General features: G+C 39.9%; 1 protein-coding gene across 1 annotated transcript in view; it reads left to right on the top strand.

Moving 5' to 3' along the window:
* Positions 1 to 11121: 11121 nt before the first annotated feature.
* ASIP (agouti signaling protein) overlaps positions 11122 to 21623 on the top strand; it is a 37966-nt gene continuing 27464 nt past the window's right edge. The window contains exon 1 of the mRNA XM_074920298.1: positions 11122 to 11191. The gene's annotated coding sequence lies outside the window, so the exon portion shown is untranslated. The remainder of the gene's footprint in view (positions 11192 to 21623) is intronic.

Raw genomic sequence — 21623 nt, 5'->3', positions numbered from 1 at the left:
TCTACTAGTTCTATCTGGAGACTCAGTCTTTGAAGTTTTCCTCCACTTTACTTACTATGTACATTGTCAGACAGCCAAATTCCAAATTATTATGTCTCATAATTTTCACAGAAAGACCATAAGCACAGAAACCCATATACACAATGAATCATTTGCTAGACATTGTCTTGAAGAACTATATATTATAATACTACTTACTACTGCTCAACATCTGTCTTAACAGAAAAATCTTATTAGTCTTATTCTTTGATGCTTCATTAATTAACATGCATTTACTTAATCTTTCCAAAATATTTTCTGTTGAGACAAAGCTTTCTGCATTAGTTGAATTGCTTGAATTATTCATTGCAAGTAGCCTGTGCATTATTATTTATTATTTGCATTTCATTCTAGACATCCACACATGCATCTTTTTATCCAGTGGAGAAAAACAGGGTGTGAGTTCCTTTTAGAAAAAGATACTCTAAAGCACTTTCTGTCTTCTGACAGTGAAAGCATTGTGGGCTGATTAGCTTAGCTGTTGACATCTACATTTAGTTACATGAATTTTATCCACAAAGACTGCAGATTCTCACTGAATACTAAATATTTCTACCTATTGCTTTAAAAACTCTGGATAAAGAGTGTAGTACCAGCAGCTCAGTTGTAGATGCTCTGTTCAAAGCAAGGGAACCTAGAAGTTCTGAGGTTGACCTCATGACTCCAGAACAATAAACTTTTTATGAATGAGTTTAAAGCGTGACTTTGGCAAGCGTAAGCACAATGCATAGTATCAAACCCTGCTATTGAGGCAGGAGATAAAACATCCTGTTTCCATCAGGCTTGTGTGGGACACCCAACAGTCAGCTCTGTGTGAAATGTGCAGATAACAAAGAACAAAGAAGCTCAACTACTGAACAAATCCCTTACCTGTGAGGAATATTAGCTGGCCTACACATCGTTTTCCGTATTTATGACTTCCTTATTTAAGCAGACATTAACAAAGCTGTGCTGAGTCCCATAAGAGCCCATATTTGTGGACTAACACAAAAATCAGATAGAAAATAAATCAAAATTGTCAAATTCTCTCCTTTTAAAGAAGCACTTTCTTCATATACTTTGGCTGTATACATTAGTATGCAGCTGCTTTATAGGTAAAATCAGTATCTTCTGGACTTTCATATTCTCCTCAGAAACACAGGTACCACTGAGAAGAAACATGCTTTAACAAAAAAAAAAAAAAAAAAGATAGTTCTGTAATTGTGTGCCTTCTTAATTACTGATGACTTTCACCAAAAATGGGAAATTTTTCATGAGGTTCAAAGGGAAGAAAAATAACTGTATGATACAAGTTATATTCCAAGATGTCATATACCTTTTAGCTTTTTTTGCTACTTTTTTTTTTTTTTACTTTTTGCTGTTTATCAAACAGTTTGAATACACTATAATATTAAATATAATAAAATATGAGTATTCTCTGTGTGGGAAGAGATGACCAAAATTAGCTCAACCAAACCCTACACAGGTAGGTCACAGGGCAGTATAAAAATGCACACAGCATTTTATAGGCATGTAACAGACATAGCATTTCAGCTGAGAACACTCTGCTAAAATTTTAGCTGCAAAACTCCACCTAGATAAAATCAGAGCTTTTGGTGAAAATACCGGATTCAGTGGAAGTTCTGCTAAGTAACCTACTTTTTCGGGATCTGTGGGGCTGCATGTCCTCTTTATCCACTGCACTTTAGGGAAGAGAGGATGGAGAAATTAGGAAACTGCCATGGATTTCCTAGAGCTGGCAATCCACTCCGGGCAGTAGAGGTATTTCCAACTGACTGCCTGCAGCCAGGGAAATGGCTGTGCATGTACTGTTTATAGACAGCAGGATGAAGATGTTGTCTATTATTTATGAATGCATTTGTGGTGGAGCACTGGCAGGACCAGCGTGTGTCCCAGGCATCAGAGAGCCCAGCTGGATGGGAGTAGCATCTCCACTCAGACTGCCTGACACCAGAGAGAGAGCTGTGCCCGTGCAAACTCGCCTCTTCTCACCCAAAGCTCGCTGCTCCCTGTGCATTACTCCCAGATTTCTGTCCAGGACCTTCTGGACAGGAATGCAGGCACCCTGTCCTAAACAAAAAGAGAACAGTAGCTTTAATTCATCCACTCAGCAAAACTCCCTTCAATGAAATCTATTATATTCATTTCATAGTTTCTATTCATTTACAGAAAGGGAAACAATGTGCTTCATAGCTGACTGGCTTGAGCACTCAAGCTGGCATGTACAAACCTTGGGTGAGACTTTTGTTCTTCCCAGTCCCCAACAAAGCACTAAGGGAGGACCTGTCACCAGCCATATAAGCATCATCTTCATCATCTTTCTTGGCAATGGCTAGCATTTTTTTCATAGTTACAAAAGAAATCGAGCATACATTTCTGCTATGTAAAGCTTTTCATTAAATGAAACTTGACTTTACAAATGACACTAGTTAGAAATAAGACTTACAACCTTAGGAATCATCTGAAAGTTCAGAGAAGCACATCGCATTCAAAGAGCCTTTGTCGGAACACATCCTGTTATCTTTTAGTCAGGGGACAAAGAGAAGCATGTTTAGCTAAAACCAAACACAATTCATAGAAGACCTCTGGTTCTTAGAAGAGCTGTACAACAAATAGAAGATACAAATGTGGAAACACTTGAGAAAGGCTCTTTGTGCCTGCTCTTCCTGGGAGACACATCTATTTGGTGTCATGCAGAGGTAAAAGGTGATTCCCTCACGGTATCGTCAGCACTATGTGATGCAGGTGATGCAGGAACACCCAAGCTATGGCCAGCACACTCACGCCACGCTCTGCAGGCACCACCACAGCCATGCACACAACCAGCAGCCTCACAGCCACACTGGAGTGGGGCTCCCCCAAGATGTCACTTCTGCTTTTACTTCTGTCTTCAGTGTGTCCACCATTCTCACACCTACATAGCACCCGAGGTGGGGGGACAGGCAGGACCAGGCACCCCCAGCCCTGGTGCCAGGGCTGCAGCAGACATGGGGCCCCAGAGCGTGTGTGGGGAGCCCCAAGGTAGCTGGGGCTGGGGAGCCTTCAGCACCCTCATACTGTGAAATTATCCCAGGGTTTTAAAACTGATGTGACAGGTTTGAGGGGGAAAAAAAAAAAAAAAAAGGCTTCTTAGTCACTTTCACTGTAATACTAAAAGGGCAGCTCATAGACTAGAGAAATGGGATATTTTATTATATAGAGAAAATTGATGTAAGCAGAATTACTACATGATCAGAAAGTTTTAAAAATATAACTCTTTTCTCCCTGGATAAAGCAAAGGAGAATATGATAAGCAGAGAGAGGAGCTGTATGCACTAAATCTTATTTGCCACAGTGGGAGGAGAGTGTGCTACAAGGTGCAGAAGTCCCTGGGCTGTGCAGCCCACTTTGCCCATGGTATTTACACAATTACACAACTATTTCACAATGCTTCACAAATTGTCCCTTTCCAAGATGCAACTACCTTGTCCACCTGGCAGCGTTGTGGTCCCAATCAACTGCCGCAATCCCTGATGAAACAAACAGCAGTGGTGTCTGCCAATTGCTTGATGTCATCTATTTAGAGAAAAGATCAAAACTGTGGGTCATCTGCTTCTCATCTAAATTCCCACATGCTCATCTAACTTCTATGTCTTCTTTAAGCTCATGAAACCAATGCATGTTCCTTTGTCTTATAGCAGGTTTTAGAATAAAGCAGTTATTTAATTTGCCCTCAGTTCTGATGGTACTGCAAGCACATTTGTACCTAGTTTTTCCAAATATGCAATGACTTAGACAGCCACGTGTCTCCAAACCAGGTCTGTACCTTACACAGCTGTGTTAACTCTCCTGGTGGTGGACTGCCAGGACTCCGTCAGAGGAGCTGAAAAGCTCCTGGAGGCCTCCTGACCTGGTCTCCACCAGAGATGGGTACACTGCTGCGAAGTGTTTCATCTTGTGCTAGGTTTGTGTGTGTGGCAGGGGTTTTGGCAGCACGCAAGGGTGGCTCCTGTGAGAATCTGCTAGAAGCTCCCCTGGCTCCAGGTCGGACCCGTCTCTGGCCAAGAATGAGTCAATTATCAGTGGTGGCTGCGCCTCTGCAATAACGCATTTAAGCAGGGAAACCTGGGAGAGGGAGTGGGATTTGTGAGGAGGAGATGCAAGGAGGACACCTCTGCGAGCACTGAAGTCTCAGCTCCCCTGCAGCCCATGGGGCGAGGGCAGGGCCGCCCCCCTGCCCCCACGGGGGTCACCGGGGGAGCGGCTGCCACCCTGCAGCCCCTGGAGGAGCCCACGCCAGAGCAGGGGCTGTGGCCAGAGAAGGCCGGGACTCTGTGGGAAGAAGCAGCCCCCACTGTTGTAGTTCAGCACTGGGAGGACTGCAACAGGTGGGGGTGACCCTCAGCAGAGCAGCTCAGGAAGGGCTGTGACCTGAGGAAAGGACTCATGTCAAAGCAAGTTCCTGAGAACTGTCTCCTGTGAGAGGGAGCCCGCACTGGAGCAGGAGAAGAGTGTGAGGAGTCCTCTTCCCAAGCAGGGAGCAGCAGGACCGACCATAGCCCCCCATTCCCTGCCCCCTGCGCCGCTGGGGAGGAGGAGGTAGAGCAAACAGGAGCAAAACTTAGTCAGAGAAGAAGGGAGGGTGGGCACAGGGGTTTCTAAGATGTGGTAATGCTTCTCACTGTCCTACTCTGTCTGTTAAGTGGTGTTGTGCTTAGTGTCTGAAATAAATTGATGTTTTTTTTCTTCCCCTAAGGAGTCTGTCTTTTGACCATGACTGTGATGGGTGAGTCATCCCTCTCTGTCCTAATCTCAATTCCTGAGCCTCTCATTTTATTTTCTCCTTCCCATTCCTGAGGGAGAAGGGCTGAGTGAGTGACCACATGGCGCTTTTCTCGTTGGCTGGGCCTAAACTACAATACATCTGGACAAAAACACTCCAGAAGCAGCACTCACCTGGAAAAAACCCTGACCAGTGCTGGGGAAGTACAGATGCAGGAGAAACATCAAAAGCTATATGGTCCTCTGGACAAAGTATTATCCTGCCTTCATATGCAATACCATGATAACACACTTCATTACATACTGAATAAATACTTCAGAGTATGTATTTGACAAACATACATACACACTTCAAACATCTTGGTTTCAAGGAGTGCACTTGTCTCTTCACCCAGACAATGCCCTTCCACCTTGCAGAATTCATTCTGAATGTCTAGTATCCAACTGTAGTGTTGGGAACTGAGCTAATACAGACACCTTGATATCACAGGCTTGTGAAAGCCGAAATTAGTCAGATAAAAAGGTTTTTCCTCTACAATATTGAAAAGAAATATACACCCCACAACAGGAGCTATGCTGGGTCCTGAAACAAATTACTGTGTATGTTTAATGACAAGGCACTGATGTTTCCTCTGCAATATACTGCTTTCCCTGAATGCATCATTCTCAGCAAGATTTCTGATATATGTTTTATTAGGATATTAGTTTTTATCTTAGTGATCCCACTCTAATTAAAAAGTAAACTAGACAAAATAATGGTAAATATTTTAGCTATACTGGACCGTGTCCAGTTCTCACTGACAAGGAGGAGGTGGGGAATGTGAAGCTCAAGGGCAGCCTTGGCTGCAGCGATCATGAAATGGAGGAGTTCAAGATCCTTAAGGCAGTGAGGAGAGCACACAGCAAGCTTGTTACCTTGGACTTCAGGAGAGCAGACTTTGGCCTCTTCAGGGATCTGCTTGGTAGAGCACTATGGGACAAAGCCCTGGAGGCAAGAGGGGACCAAGAAAGCTGGTTGATATTCAAGGATCACCTCCTCCAAGCTCAGGAGTCATGCATCCCAACAAAGAGGAAATCAGATAAAAACTCCAGGGAGCCTGCATGGATGAACAAGAAGCTCCTGGACAAGCTCAAACACAGAAAAGGAAGCCTACAGAGGGTGTAAGCAAGGACAGATAGGCTGAGAGGAATACAGAGAAACTGTCCAAGCAGCCAGTGATCAGGTTAGGAAGGCCAAAGACCTGATATAATTAAATCTGGCCAAGGACATCAAGGGCAACAAAAAAGGCTTCTGTAGGTATGTCAGTGGAAAAAGGAAGACTACAGAAAATGTGGGCCCTCTCCAGAAGGACACAGGAGACCTGGTTACCCAGGAGATAGAGAAAGCTGAGGTATTCAACGACTTTTTTGCCTTAGTCTTCACCAACAAGTGCTCCAGCCACACTGCCCAAGTCACAGAAGGCAAAGGCAGGGACTGGGAGAATGAAGAACTGCCCACCGTAGGAGATCAGGTTCAAGACCATCTAAGGAACCTGAAGGTACACAAGTCCATGGGACCTGACAAGATGCATACACAGGTCCTGAGGGAACTGATGGATGAAGTGGCTAAGACACTATCCATCATATTTGAGAAGTCGTGGCAGTCCCCCTGACTGGAAAAGGGGAAATGTAACCCCCATTTTTAAAAAGGGAAAAAAGGAAGACCCAGGAAACTACAGGTCAGTCAGTCTCACTTCTGCGACTGGCGGATCCTCCTGGAAACTATTCTGAGGCTCATGGAAAATAAGGAGGTTTTTGGTGACAGCAAGCATGGACTCACTCAGGGCAAATTGTGCTTGACAAATTTGGTGGTCTTCTATGATGGGTTTAAAGCATTGGTGAATAAGGGAAGAGCGACTGACATCATCTACCTGGACTTTTGAAAAGCATTTGACACTGTCCTACATGACATCCTTGTCTCTAAATTGGAGAGACACAGATTTGATTGATGGACCCCTCGGTGGATGAGGAATTGGCTGGATGGTCACAATCAGTTGTGGTCAGCAGCTCCATGTCCAGGTGGAGAGCAGTGACGAGTGGCATCCTCAGGGGTCGGCGCTGTTTAACATCTTGGTTGGTGACACGGACAGTGGGATCGAGGCACCCACAGCAAGTTCACCGATGACACCGAGCTGTGTGGTGAGGTGACACGCTGGAGGGAAGGGATGTGCCATCCAGAGGGACCTGGACAGGCTGGAGAGGTGGGACGGGCAAACCTCATGGAGTTCAACAAGGCCAAGGGCAAGGTCCTGCCCATGGGTTGGGGCAATCCCCAGCACAAACACAGGCTGGGGGATGAGTGGATTGAGAGCAGCTCTGAGGAGAAGGACTTGGGGGTGTTAGTGGATGGAAAACAGCAATGTGAGCTCACAGCCCAGAAAGCCACCCGTGTCCTGGGCTGCACCCAGAGCAGTGTGGGCAGTACGTGGAGGGAGAGGATTGATCTCCTCTACTCTGTTCTCATGAGACCCCCCCTGCAGTGCTGGGTCCAGCTCTGGGGGCACCAACAGCAGAAGGACACGGACCTGCCTGAGTGGGTCCAGAGGAGGCCACAAAGATGTTCAGGGGGCTGGAGCACCCCCTGTGAGGACAGACTGAGAGAGTTGGGGGGGTTCAGCTGGAGAAGAGAAGGCTCCAGGGAGAGCTTAGAGCGGCCTCCCAGGGCTGAAAGGGGCTACAGGAAAGGGGGGGAGGGACTCATCATCAGGGGTGTAGGGATAGGATGAGGAGTAATAGTGTTAAACTGAAAGAGGGGAGATTTAGATTAGATATAAGGAAGAAATTCCCTGTGAGGGTGGTGAGGCCCTGGCACAGGTTTCCCAGAGAAGCTGTGGCTGCCCCCTCCCTGGAAGGGTTCAAGGCCAGGTTGGACGGGGCTTTGGGCAACCTGGGCTAGTGGAAGGTGTCCCTGCCTGGGGCAGGGGGGTTGGAACCAGATGATCTTTGAGGTCCCTTCCAACCCAAACCATTCTACAATTCTGTGAAATACTACAAGAACTGTTCAAAAAGGACAGGCAATAGAGGGTATCCTTACCATAAATATTTTATAATTTAGTCTTCACATAAGCACAAAGGCAAGAGCCTTCTTGCAGAGCTTGATGGGGCTGTGAAGTTAACTAGGCCATCCTGAAAAAAGGACACATTTTTCTTTGTTTCAAAGTTAGTCTTGTCTTGTTTCAGAGTTGCAGTGAAGCTTTTCAAACTGGTATTATTAGGAGTTTCTACACCAGCTACAAAGAGCCTTGAGATCCAAATTTACAGATGGTTTAAAATGAGAACTCCATTTGGACCTATTAACTTCAGTCACCTGAAGATCTGGTCCTCAATATTAAACATTTTTACTCAGTTGGAAATTTAGTACTGAGAAAAATTAAACAAAATAAACAGAAAAATTAAACAATATAATTGTGTTGTGTGAAAGGGGACAGTAGAAAAATATATAAATCCTGGAGAGAGGAGAGAATGCATCTTATACAGTCAGAATTAAAACACTTGTAGAAAAAAAAAAAATTGAGGTTTTGCTTAAAATAGCCTCAGTGACAAAAACATGTCAGTACCCTTCCCAGCTTAATTTTCTTTTAATATACAACTTAAGAGGCCTGTTTTGTAAATATATAACCAAATTCCCTACGGGAGGTTCCCTGTGTAATCACTGTCATAGGAAGCTGAAATAATCAGAGGTTTCAGGCAACTGTGAGGAGGCTCCAGCTGGTTCTGGCAAGGCTATATGCTGGCCATATGTTAGTCCAGGTTCATCCTGATGCAAACCAGATAAACTGAAACAAGAGCAAAAAGCAGGGAAAATACTGAAAGGGAAGACAAATTGCATGGTTTCCCCTTAAAAATGAAATAAGAATTTTACATGATTACATTTCCATATGAAACCTCAATTAAAGTGTAAATTCAGTATTAACTGTTCTTGGTTCTCTGTCTGGACAGTTTACAAAAAAGTTGTTCCAAAACAATTTTGTAACTAGATAATAGAGAATATTTTCATCTACTGAAAGCGTTACTTCCAGCTATTGAAGATTATATGTCCAAGAGCCTGCACAGCCCCAAAACATAAGAAAAAGACCCTAGAAATTTCTTCTCAATGAAGAACATTTCACCATCTTTTTAAGGACCCTATCTTTAAGTGTTTATCTGATTCAAGTTGTTCTGTTTTCTTATTTCCTTCTTGAGAAAACTTGAATGAGTAGATTGCTTACATATGTAGTTCCAGTCCCCATACTTAGCAGTGACTGACATGCTCTCGCAGCCTGTGTGTGGTACATTCTGGACTGTGAAAAAGCACAGCTCGCCATGTGCAATGCTTTCAGCCCAGCTTTACTGCTGTCACGCCGCTAGCAAAAATAAAAATCAACAAGTTTTGCACACAGTAAAAGCGAGGAGAAGCCTTATAAGACTGCACAATTCTTATTCATGATTAGTAATTGATTAATAAAAATTTCCATTCAAATAAATACCCTTACACTTGAGAAAAAGTAGAGCTGCAGAAAGGGAAATGCAGAGGAGAACCTACCCTGGGCCCAGTTAGCAGAGGCAGGTCTTGCAGAAGTGGAACTCACCTCACCAAAATGTCATCCCCAGCTATCAGAGAAGCAGGAACTCATTTGGCTGCTGTAGCTCCAGACTTCTTCCTCTCCCCTTGTCCTGACATGATCTCTTTGGTTCTCATCAATCCAAGATCCATTTGGTCACTGTGAGGCACAGCCTCTCCTCCCAGTCCTTGACTCACACAATGGAGGATGGTGACCAAGTAGAAGACAGACAGAGAATGCAGTGCATTTCTAGTAGCTGTCTGCACCTTTCTTTTCTGTGAGTATGGCTTGTACAAGCTGAACACACCATGAACCAGACTGTACAAAATGCCGTGGGCTCTTCCCCATGCTCCCCAACAGCAGAGGCTTTTGGCCACATCCCTGAAGCCCACAACCAACAGTGCCCAGGCACAGCCCTGACCCAGGACACAGCTGCTGTACAGTGCATGTCCCACAACCCTTTCAGCATAAGGATGGATGGCACACCAACCACAACCAACCACAGCAGTAGCGTGAGGATAACTATGCATTACAACCAGGCATCCATACAACCACACATTCGTTATGGTAGCCTTGTGCTTCACCCTGCTGCCCTACACAGCCAAGTTAGACCCTCCTCTGCAATATTTGGCCCTTCTGTGTCCCTGCCCCATTTTCTGTCTCCAGGCCACGACAGCGTTACCACTGTGGTCCTTCTCTACTTTATGAGTGGGAAAAGAGGAGGAGTCAGAGCCAGTCTACACACTCCCTCCTCTTCCCCTAGCCATTGGTGTTCCTCCATTTCCTGAGCAAGTTGCTGGAGTAGAGCTGCAGCACATATGGGATCAGTGAGTGCCCTGGAGGTGGGAGGGAAGGAAATGCTCTTCTGTTGGGGAAGGAAGAGGTTTCTAACTGTAGAAGGGGGAAAAAGAAAAGCAGCCCCAAATCCTCAGATGCACACTGTACTACAAGCCAATGTCATCCTGACGCTAAATCAGAACCTCCTGGCAAAGGAACCCATCACAGGAGCCAGCAAAAGGTATTTGCCTTCTCTACAGTCCCCCAAAGCTCCCTGACCTTTTATAATCCCCCACAAATTTGACAGAAAGCCAGCACTCAGTGGCTGGATTTTAGCACTGGATGCTCAAAGGTTCCAGTGCTGTTGCCCACCATTACTGAGGTTAAATGAGGATTATTGATCTGGATGCCATGAGACCTCATGCCCCTGGGAAAGATGTGATATCTGGTTAGTGAAACCTAGTTTTTGAGGGATGTGTGTTTTTCTGGAAAACCTCAAAACCCCAGTAGACCAAATGTTCTGCCCCTTCATGCCTCCAAAAAGGAAGATGCCAACCCAACAGACTTCCGTCTATGATGGCTCTGTAACCTGCTATCAAGACAATACTGAATATAGTCTTTAGGCCTTTGCTTTCTACTTTTAATAGCTGCCAATACCAAAGGCACAAAAGCAACAGGTCACAGCCATAGAAACATAACCATACATAGACAAACTAACATATTTTCAGTTGCTTGCTCCTTGAGAACCGCATACTGGATCTCCTATGTCTTGTGTACCTGATGTATAAATTTTTATTCTGTAAGTACAAAGGACCACGTGAACTGGCAGCAGTAGTCCCATTTGACATTGCATTGGAGAGGGAGGAAAAAAAATTATAACCCTTTCAAAGTACCGCCCCTGCCAACGTGTCTTGCATATTCAATATAAGCAAGAACTCTCGCATCTTTAATTCACTGATTGAAAATTAACTTCTGATTTGTATGAGAAGAACCAGAATGTTAAAAATACAGACAGCAGAAGGCCTATAAGAAAGGTATGTGATATTGCATTTAGAGTCTCGTTTCTAATGCAGCTGAACAAAATGTATTGAGCATATCCTGCTGTTCCTTGCTGCCCTTAGGCTATACTACAATGCCAGGATGCCTTAATGCTACAGCAGTTTTTACAGTTACCTCCTTTTCTTCAGTGGTTCATTTTTAAGAAAAATAAACCTATAGAAAGGCCTTAAAACCTGAGCTACCTAGGGAGCTCTGCATAAATCAAAGGATTTAGCAGGGTTAACTTCACTTGACTTGCAGTGAAATTTCTTGCAATGAGAAAAGCCAGAACTGCCAGTCAACGTATAGCACTCAGCTATGACTTTCAAATCTGGCTGGAAGTACATTCTCCTCAGCTACATGCCTGGCGTGAGTAAATTATTTGTTATTTAAGTGGATGTTTTGCTTTTACTCATAAATTATTCATAAATTACTTTTTTTGTGTGTTTTTCTGAACTAAAACAAAATATTTTAGGAAAATATAGCTCCAGCGAGAATTGTAGGTGTGATAATGGATTTATTTAGCAAGCTAAAATGAAAATACAGGGGACAGAGAAATCTATGGTTTAAACACTCTGCCTATATGTATGCATAAATCAATATATATCATTTGTTTTCAAAATAATAGCACTGGTCAGTTGAAACATGAAGGGTAATAACTACTTACCAGTTTTTTGTGAAATAAAAAAGGAGATGACAAGTTTTAGTTAAATGAAAAATACTAATTTCTGCAACTCTTCTTTATGGGCATGATAGTGTTTTCTTCCTGCTTTTAAAATTATCAGTTTTCCTTTAGAGATTGGACAGTTAAGACTTATAAATATCTTTTCATATGAAACATACTTTTGCTGCTTTTATTGTTTTGTCTTGTACCGGCCTCAAATTCTTTATATTATAGGGGAAAATAAGTAGTGTCTTCATTCTAGAGAGTCAAATCTTCTTTCTGTTTCAGGAGTGATTTCACTGAATGTTAAATTGCTTTTCTTAAGCCATTTCCAAAATTTTTTCGTTGCCCTCTTCCAGTACCAGAAACTCTTATTTATAAATATTATACATTGTATCTGTTCAGATTTATACATGATGTTTTTATGATGTGCATAAAATTCTGAAACCTGTAAACACACTGGTGGCATTAACAAGGATCAGATGTCCGTTGCCTTTCTTGTGTAGAAAATAAGAAGGTGGGAGTTCTGAATATTTGAAGAATTTAATGAATAGGTCTTTAAATGTGATGCTTGATTCCATGTGCATGCCATTTTGTGTCTCTCACACAAACGCTAAAGAACTTTTACGCTTTAAGATTAATTCTAGCAAGTATGTAAGAATGTGCACTCCATTTGTTGAAGGAGGATGGCAAGCTCTGGCAATTTTTTGTAGGGCAATTAGATCAACAATCTTCATTTCCCGTACCTTTAAGTTTTAAATGGTAGAAAACAAAAAACAAAAAACAAAACAAAACAAAGAAGAAAAATCTATTGTACGGCTGGTTTTGCAAGGGATTTTGTTCCCTCCCTTTCAAATTCCTTTGCAACAAAAACTGTACTGATTTATCTGACAACACAGAGTAGCACTACTGAGAACTACCCATTGCAAAAATGTTCCAACAAACAGGAATATGGGAACATTACTTTAATATTATGGGGTAGTAAAAATCCTTTTCTGTGTTTAATTAGAAAATAGATGTAGTAAAACAATTAAAATTTATTGAGGAGGTTCCAAGATACCACCAGCACAGCCTGTTTTAATGCCTCGATACATCCCTCAAAGTGCAGTAAATCCTTAAGGTGTGAAAAATGCTGTGACTGTAACATGAATAAACAAAGCTATGAATGTGGAATGTAAATTATCTACTTCATTAAAAAAAATGTTTTTCCTTTCATGCGTTGGTCACAACTATCATTACAACTTGTAATTTAAAATGCAAAGAATATAAGAATTTCATGTAAAATACTGAAGCAAACCTCATTTTATATATAGAATATATGTACGTAGTGCATATATTTGACATTTTGATGCATGGTGATGCACTGCGTATTAGTTTTGCAGTGAGCAGAAATACAGCAGGTACTTCAAAGACTAATGATAATTCCTTCCCTAAAAATATTTACAATGTAAAGTCCTGAAAACCTATCGCAGAGTGATCAGAGCTGAAACAGATGTGACAAGTAACATATCTAGAAAATATTACTGGCAATAATTAAGGTATGTCTGCCTCTTTTAAGTTTATCTCTATTGCCTCTTTCTTCCCTGTGTTATTGCTAATTCTCCCCTCTACCTGTTTTGATCTTGCGTCTCTATTCTCCAGGCAAGTGAAGAAACTTTTAACTAAGAACACATCCTCTTTTTTTTACCATTTACATATAAGTTTTATACTGATATATATAAATATATATAGCACATATATACATTTTATATATAAGTAAACTTATATATATAAAATATAACGTTTTACCACTTTTTTCTATGAAAGCAGGAGCAAGCCAGCAAGTTTATAACAGAAATTCAGAAATTTTAAATACTTAGCCTTCAGTTAAACCCCTTTCTGATTAAGTATGAAAGAACTAAAAAAAAAAAAAAAGAAAAAAAAAAAAGGTTTAGGATTAACTGTTCATGGTTGGTTACCATTATTAAATAAACATAACGAAAGATGGTATTGATTAATTGTTTAAAATTTTCAGCCCACACTGTGCCTAGTTACAATCCAACAGCTTTGACATTTTCAGTATTTCTATGCTCAATATACTCTCTATAGTTCTCTTCTCGGATAAATAAAGTATTTAAAATCCAAAGCAAAATCTTGTATCCCATATTGGCCATAATACTTTGAAAATTAGGGCAACAGGTAAAGAGATAAGGTCAAATCTGTCTGAAAGACTTTAGATCATCAGGAGAGGGAAAGACAACCCACGTTATGAATTTCCTAGCAATGAAAAGGAATGAGAGAAGCTGTGGTAACAGTGACCATAGCATACCAACGTGACTGGGAAGGGATGAGGGCACTTTTTTATGTTGCATAAACACAACGGTAAATCTAGTAGTAACCTGTAGCTGTGTGTGGATTTTACTCCTTTTGACAGCTTCCGGTGAAATCGCATTCTTTCATTTCTCAGATTTGAGGATAAACCATTAAATACCAGGCAGTTCAAGCCTAAAGATAAGACATTCTTCTGAACTGATATAGTATTATTTTACCAAAATGTAATGCAACTATAAACAATATTTCACTCAAAGGCATAAATTAGGTCAATTTCTCTTGCATCATTCATATGTGTTACTTCTCCAAATGCTAAGGTTTCTCTGACGGTTCTTGAAATATGCCCATCTTCTCCATGAGTTATTACAGAAAAGACATTCATTTTATAGCAGTGCAACTCCACAGAACTAGTAGCAAGAGATGTACCACTGAAATAATAATGATCTTAAACTGCCTTCCAAAGTCAGGTGTGCATAAGGGGGTATTTCTGGGACTTTTGTTACATTTATTCCCATACAAAAGCAAGAACTAGATCAGATATAATCTGTTTAACCAAGTGATCTGTTTTCAGGGGGGATCAGGACCTCATATTTAAGAGAATGAGAAGCGTCGCTGAGAGATGATAGCCCTTCTGCAAAGGAAATCTTTCATAGCTGATTGTATTGTTTGAACCTCATACTATCATGATGCTTCAGACACTTCATTACTCTATTATTAATTATTTTTATCCATATCGTCATGTATGGATAAGGATTTATTTTCTTGTAATAATCTGTTCCCTTTTAAAAATATTAAGTATATAAGCTGCAAATTTCCACTCCGACGTTCTTTCTATTAAAAGATTTTTTTTAGTTGACAGTTATTTCAGATTTACATTCCCAGATCTCACTGTATCTGAATAATAGAAATGTTTCTAATCACAAAATGATAAGACATGTTATTGACTTAAATTGATTCAGAAATCTCATAAGAATCTCAAAGTATGGAGATGTGGAAATGTGATTTTGCTCAGACAGGATTTCCTCTCCTTACACTGTATTGCTGCCCAAAGACACGTTACTTCTCCTCTTAGAAGTAAGCAGCATGATCTCTTCTGATTGTCGTTTCAGCAAATATGTTTAGATCACCTGCTGATATTAACATGTCACAGAAGCAGAGAAACTTCTTCCTGCTAAAACCAGTGACAGTTGTAAATATCAACAAGTTTTCGTTTTGTTTTTTTTTTTTTTAAGCTGGGCTTTCAACTTTCCTATTCATACGTTAGAAAAAACACCTTAAGCCAAATTGCAAAGGTTTTTGGAAGAGCAGTGGTTTCCTGATAAAAGCATTTGCAACTGAGGGAAAAAGAAAATTAGAAGTGTAACATTCTTGCTCTGTATAAATGTGGCAAAATAAGATAGATCAGGCTGCTTTCTTTCACACAAACATAAAAACAAAGAGATGTTGCTGTGAGGATTCTGGTCTGATACACCCATGAAAGACATCAAATCCTATTATGCGGTAGTATGAGGCAGTTAAAAAATATGATCTGTAACTATCCACAGACTACTCAATGGACTTTGCAGATGATGAATGCACACTGATCCTTGTCTGAATGGCAAACAGACCACATGGATATCCAGATCCTTACGGGAACAGAAGAAAAACTCCTTCTCTTGTCTCATCGCAGTCCTAATGCAATTAATAACATCTGCAGAAAGATGTGCATATGAGGAGGATACCAGGTACAGGTAGGAGGCAGGCATCAAAGAGCCAGGGTGTTACGCAACAGTCTGTGTTGGGTATAACAAACAGCGATGAAGGGTATGGTGAGGGAGACAGAAGAAATTACGAGGAGATGGAGAGGATGATAAAATGGGGGGAGCTGACAGCAAAAAGCGTGGCTAATAAAAAAAATAAGGTGAATAAAGGAAAGACAGAAAAGAAAGCTTGAAAACATATCCAAGAGAGGAAAGGGAAACAGTTGGATAGAAAGAGAAGTGTGGAAAAACAAATGTCATAGTTCCTTCTTCATATGTTCATGAGGCAGTACAGAAAAAGAGGAAGAAAAGCCAAGATGTGCCAACTGTGGAAAGAAGGCAGAAATAAGGGGGAAAATGGAAAGTCAAAATAAATACAAAATTAAACTTACAAGAATAGAAAATATAATGAGCCAAATGAAGCACTGACTGAGATCAGAGAAGAGAGACGCACAAATGCACACACACGACAAATCTTTCACAAGGCTACAATGGCTAGCACTGTGAACGCAAACCAGGCTTCCTGCATCATGTCTGACAACCTAAACCATTCTCCAGAGTGACAGCTGAGTTTCATTTCAAAGCATCACAGAGCAAATCCCTGGGATTTCTTTCTTTCTTAAATGAGAAAATTAATTACATCCCATAAATGTCCACAGTATAACGAGATGTAAATTCAGTGCCTCAAGGCTGGAATAGAAGCTCAGAGCAGAATTTGGCCCTAATTCAGATAACAGCAGTGTCTGAAAAAATAGATTTGCCTTTACGGGAGATTTTGACTAAGTTATTTTTTATTTCAAATTGAAAACAAGATAAAACCAGAACATTGTTAACTTGAACATTTGAAATGGAGTAAGAACAGCAACTTTAAAATAAAGGAAAATGCTGATGCCATTAATTCCCCTGCAGATATCAGCACATAGCGTTTCGTAATTGAAATTATTTCAATAGGAAAATTTGGTAGCAGTTAAAGTTTTTCATGTGATAAATGTCAATTTTAACAACTGAGAACATTCCAACTCTCTAAAATTCAATCAGTTCTACTGCTAAGTGTCCTGTTTTATATTCATCACCCAACAAAAGTGAAGCAACACAAGCAAAGAACAATGAGGGAAAAACATGTCCTTTCAAAAGGCTCAGAAATATTTTATGCTTATGCAAGCCTGTCTTCCTCCCACTGTCCTAGGTTTCTTCTCAGAGCTACTCTGTGGAGCTACTCAGAGCACCACAGTTATTTTTTCTTATATTGTTCGTCTCCACCTGGTCCCTCAAACATTGCTTCTCAAGCATCTCAAACATGTTCAGGTAACTCACAGAAGACGCATTTTTCCCCCACATTTCTGGATGCTGGACACATCTTTCCCTCATGCAGGAACCCAGTGGGAAATCCCAAGTACTCCAGGATCCAAGCTCTGGAAGCTTTTTGGAAAAGCAGAGGCATTTCCTTTAGTAGGAAGGGAAACACCCAGATGTTCTGCAACATGATTTCGCTCATATAGTAACATCAAACATCACAGTTTCTGAAAAACTTTTTGGTCTTTGCTGTATTTTTCTGTAACAACAGGTGAACAACATTTAAACTGGCTTTAATTACTTCAGTTGATATCACAAAATTTAGGCAAGGTTATCTACAAACATTTCAAATCAAATGAGGGAATTAACTTTCAGTTAGACGTTCCAAGGAGTACAGGCAAAATGGCCTAAGCATGTAAGATTGCCCAAGGTATCCCAATCTTCCATGGTTCAAGTTATGTCATTATATGTAATTATAACTAATTATCTGTGTATCACCAGGCTGGGTCCTTGTACGCTTCTGCTGGCTTGCAAAGCACAGAGGCTTGGCCACAAATGCCTGGTTTCACATTAAAAACATAGTTCCTGATGACATCTTTTCACTATTATTGCTGTACTACAACAGCACCTATCTTAATAAAGAACATTAAAAGAGTGTTACCTCTTTTATTGGGTAATGATGTAAATATTAAATTCTTAATCACTACTTCTTTGTAGCATTTAGAAATATCTCTTTATCAGGGCAGACAATGGAAAAACACATTTCTTCACATTTTCTTGCAAAAGAAACATCTTGGATGCAGAAGGTTTTCTTTGATTTATAAAATTATTCAGTTTGAAGCGAAAAGGTGTTAGCAGCCCTTTTTCACCCTGGTGGGGTTTAATTTAAATGCAGAAAGTCTACATTAGTGCTATCAGCTTACTGCAGTAGGAATACTCCCTAGCATTGTATTTGCATAGTGATATTACATGGTTGTATAAGTTTTTTGCAAAAAGCTTATCTTTGGTCAAATTTTATTCTCCAACTCTAATCATCTCCATGTAAAACTGAAATTGTTGCATTATGACTTAAGTAAAACTACTTTAGACTTCTGACTCTGAAAAAAAAAAAAATTACCTTGAATTGGGAAAACATACAAACCCATGCTCACTTTTAAGTGTTTGAATAACTTCACTCACTTTAATAGATTACCTACATACTAAAAGTACATAGTTATGTGGGTTTTGTCCCCTTGGAGTCTTAGCATATCAAATCCGTTTTTAAATTGCATGGTCATGGTCTGTTCATTGTTCTGTTTCACTATGGAAGAGGAGAACCGAAGCTGAAACCCTGGTACAAAAAAGGAGAAAACAGCTTTTAATGGAGGAAAGAAAAAAATAAAATCAACCTACTTACAGAATATACATACAATACTGCTAATAACTGGAGTTTCCTAGGAAATCAGTCATGACAGATATTCAGGACAATCACAAGAGCACAGTATTTCAAACCAAGCAAATAAATGGCTGCAGTCAGTGAACAGTTGGGATAATTTACTAGAAAGAAACTGTCTACAGTATCTTTGTTCCCTCTCAAAAGAAATCAGTGGTTAAATAGATGGAAACTGAAAGACTTTTCAAATATGGCAAAAAGTATTCTACTTTCTAGAGAGCACTCAAGAAAAAGAAAAAGAAAGAAAAAAAAAAAGAAAGAAAAAAAAAAGGCAGCTTCACAATCTGCTAGTGCCTTAAATAAGAAGTAGTAAAAAAAAATATATTTTAAACTTTTGATGTTTACAAAATTTTCCGGTATGTGGATTGTGAGGAGTGGTTCCAATGCCAAGGCAGCAGTTCCCATGGCCCCTATCTTTTGCCCATGTTTCAGGTTCTGTAAAATCAGCTTGTCTTACTTTATATCGTCTTTCTCACCTAAACTATCACATTTTGGGAGGCCCACTGAAAAAAAAAAATAAAAGATCTCCCCAAAAAGGTATTTTTTTCCAACCTAGGAATAGTCCTAATGAGATCTTAAGGGAACACTAAAAAACTGTCCTTATAAAAACAGACTTGTTAATCACACAAAGAAATGCAAAGGGTCTGCAGTTTTATTTCATGTCAGGGCCTTTCCCCCCTCTATCATCGTTTTTATACAAACACTTCTGAGATTGTTAAATCAAATTTGAACATTTGGCTTCCAAAAACCCATGGACGTTTTGTCATTTATTCCAGTCTGAAACTTTTGGTGCAAACATGAGCCATCTTGTCAGCAGCTAAATAGCTTAACAATTACTTATTTCTATCTATCCCCCTTGCACAGAACTTAACTAAGTAGGCATAAAAAACCCCAAACCTCATGGCACAGATGACATGCACATGGCTGTAAAATAGCCAACAAAAAGTATTAATATAGCATTGAAATGCATAATTAAACCCTTGAAATTTTAAAGAAACATTTGATATGTCTTGAATAATTGTGTCCACATTCTGGTAAACTCATCTGGTTTTAGTACGTGCAGTTATCAAGCTTAAGAAAAAAGCCTTTTCTGCTCTGTGTTCTTATGTTTAGTTACTCCACAGAACTGTTTCATTGGAGTGGAGTTAATAGATTAAAAACTCTGCTATTTTCATGCTTAGGAAACTGCTGAGGAGCTGCTTGCGTACATGCCCAGCATTTATAATGATCTTTCTAGGGACTGAGACTGCCAGACACAGAAACTTGCAGTAATGAGCCCTAAACAAGTACTAAAGAGTACAACAGCTTTTTTTATCTGCAGGTCTTTTCAGTTGTTCCCCTTTTTCTACCTGAGTGACAGAAGAAACTAGCTGCCATCAGCTGAAAATGTCTCTGCTTGAAGACTGCTGGATCAGGACGGTCCCTATGGTTTTTCAATGGGGAGAAAAAGGAGGGGCTGAGGGTCAACATTCCACCAGATTTTTTCAGACCAACAGTGAAACAGAGAAGGGGGAAAAAAAAAAAAAAAAAAAAAAAAAAAATAAAGCACTGAGCAAAAGAAGAAGTTCAAGTAGAAAAGAATAGACTGCCTATCCTCATTGTACTTTTGTCAGCTAAAATTTGGTAAATGCTTCTGCACTGCTTTCGGGAGGAGGTGATATTTAAAAGCAGGCTGCTCAGCTGTCAAACGGGAGGACAAACAACTCCAAAAGCTTTGCCTATATTCTCTGCAGATCAGCAGAACAAGGGAGACCAGCTGCGTTGATTTTCGTTAGGGCCTGATGAATAGGACAACAGCTTACTGTTTCGGTAGGACCAAAACATTTAACCTCTTCTACAGGGCATTTAACTTCCGCTGCGTTGCTTGGACTTAAAAGATCGTGTTTTACTGCTACATGGCACTGGAAATACTTGTCTTCCTTTGCACTCAAATCAGTCCTGCAAATCTATCTCAGTGATCTGGGAAGCAGTAAAGTTTTAAAACTCTCTTAACGTTGATATTTTACCTTTTTGCTCTTCTGCATTTATTTGCTCCAGTTTTCTGTTCAGCTTCAAATATTTCTTTTTAAGTATTGCCCATGATTTAGATTGTTTCAATTCTGTTTGATATATCTGGCTCTTCAATTTTTTGTTGCAAATTTTGCTTTTTAGTCTATCTAAGTTTTTTTCTGAAATTATTTTAAACATTATATTATCTCTATACACTCTTTTATTGCGCGATTTTAATCTTAAAGTACATTTCCTAAGCTGTATTTTTTCACTGCTTCAATTGGTTAGCTAAATTATTTTTTTTCCCAGTCCAAGTGAGGTAAATAAAATTACTGTATAATACTGAAATAAAATATTTTTTTTCTTGAAGCTTTAATCACTCCTGAAAGTTTTTAAGTGTATAGTGTTTATTTGTTTGGGGAGTGGTAATATTTCTTTTCAAACTTTGGACTGTAATTCTTTCTCTAATTTGCCCTGTAAGTTCTCTCTGTAGCACATCACAAAAAAAGTAATTCTATGCTATACATATCCAAGTGTCTAATCCTCCATTAATATTTGTAATATTCTATAATTTTATGCAAGTTTAGCAAGTAACAGTTGCTTTATGTAGTTAACAAGATATGAAACGAAGAGACAATTTATGATTGCTATTTGTAATACCAGCATTTTTATTCCAAGTTAAATTTCTACAGCACTTTCTATCAATTTTGGAGTGACTGCAGTCACAGAAAATGAACAATAAAATTGTTCATTTTATTACATTTGTAATTTTCCTATACAGATGCATTTCTTCCTGTTTTCCATAGTTTTGTCTACTTTTTTTCCTACTTTATTTCTCTTTGTATATTATAATAGCTCGCTTTCTTCTGAGTTGCAGCCATATGATGAAAGAAAAAGATAGCTCATTATGTCCAAAAGTGCCTTTGTTGTTTTGCTGGCATTTTCATAGTTTGTGGGCCATCTTCTTAACATCAGAAACACTTCTGGTCGAGACAGGAAGG

Source organism: Athene noctua, chromosome 16, assembly GCF_965140245.1.
Source record: "Athene noctua chromosome 16, bAthNoc1.hap1.1, whole genome shotgun sequence".
Lineage (NCBI taxonomy): Eukaryota > Metazoa > Chordata > Aves > Strigiformes > Strigidae > Athene > Athene noctua.
The sequence above is the reverse complement of the archived record's forward strand: the minus strand, read 5'-3'. Positions and strand labels throughout refer to the sequence as shown.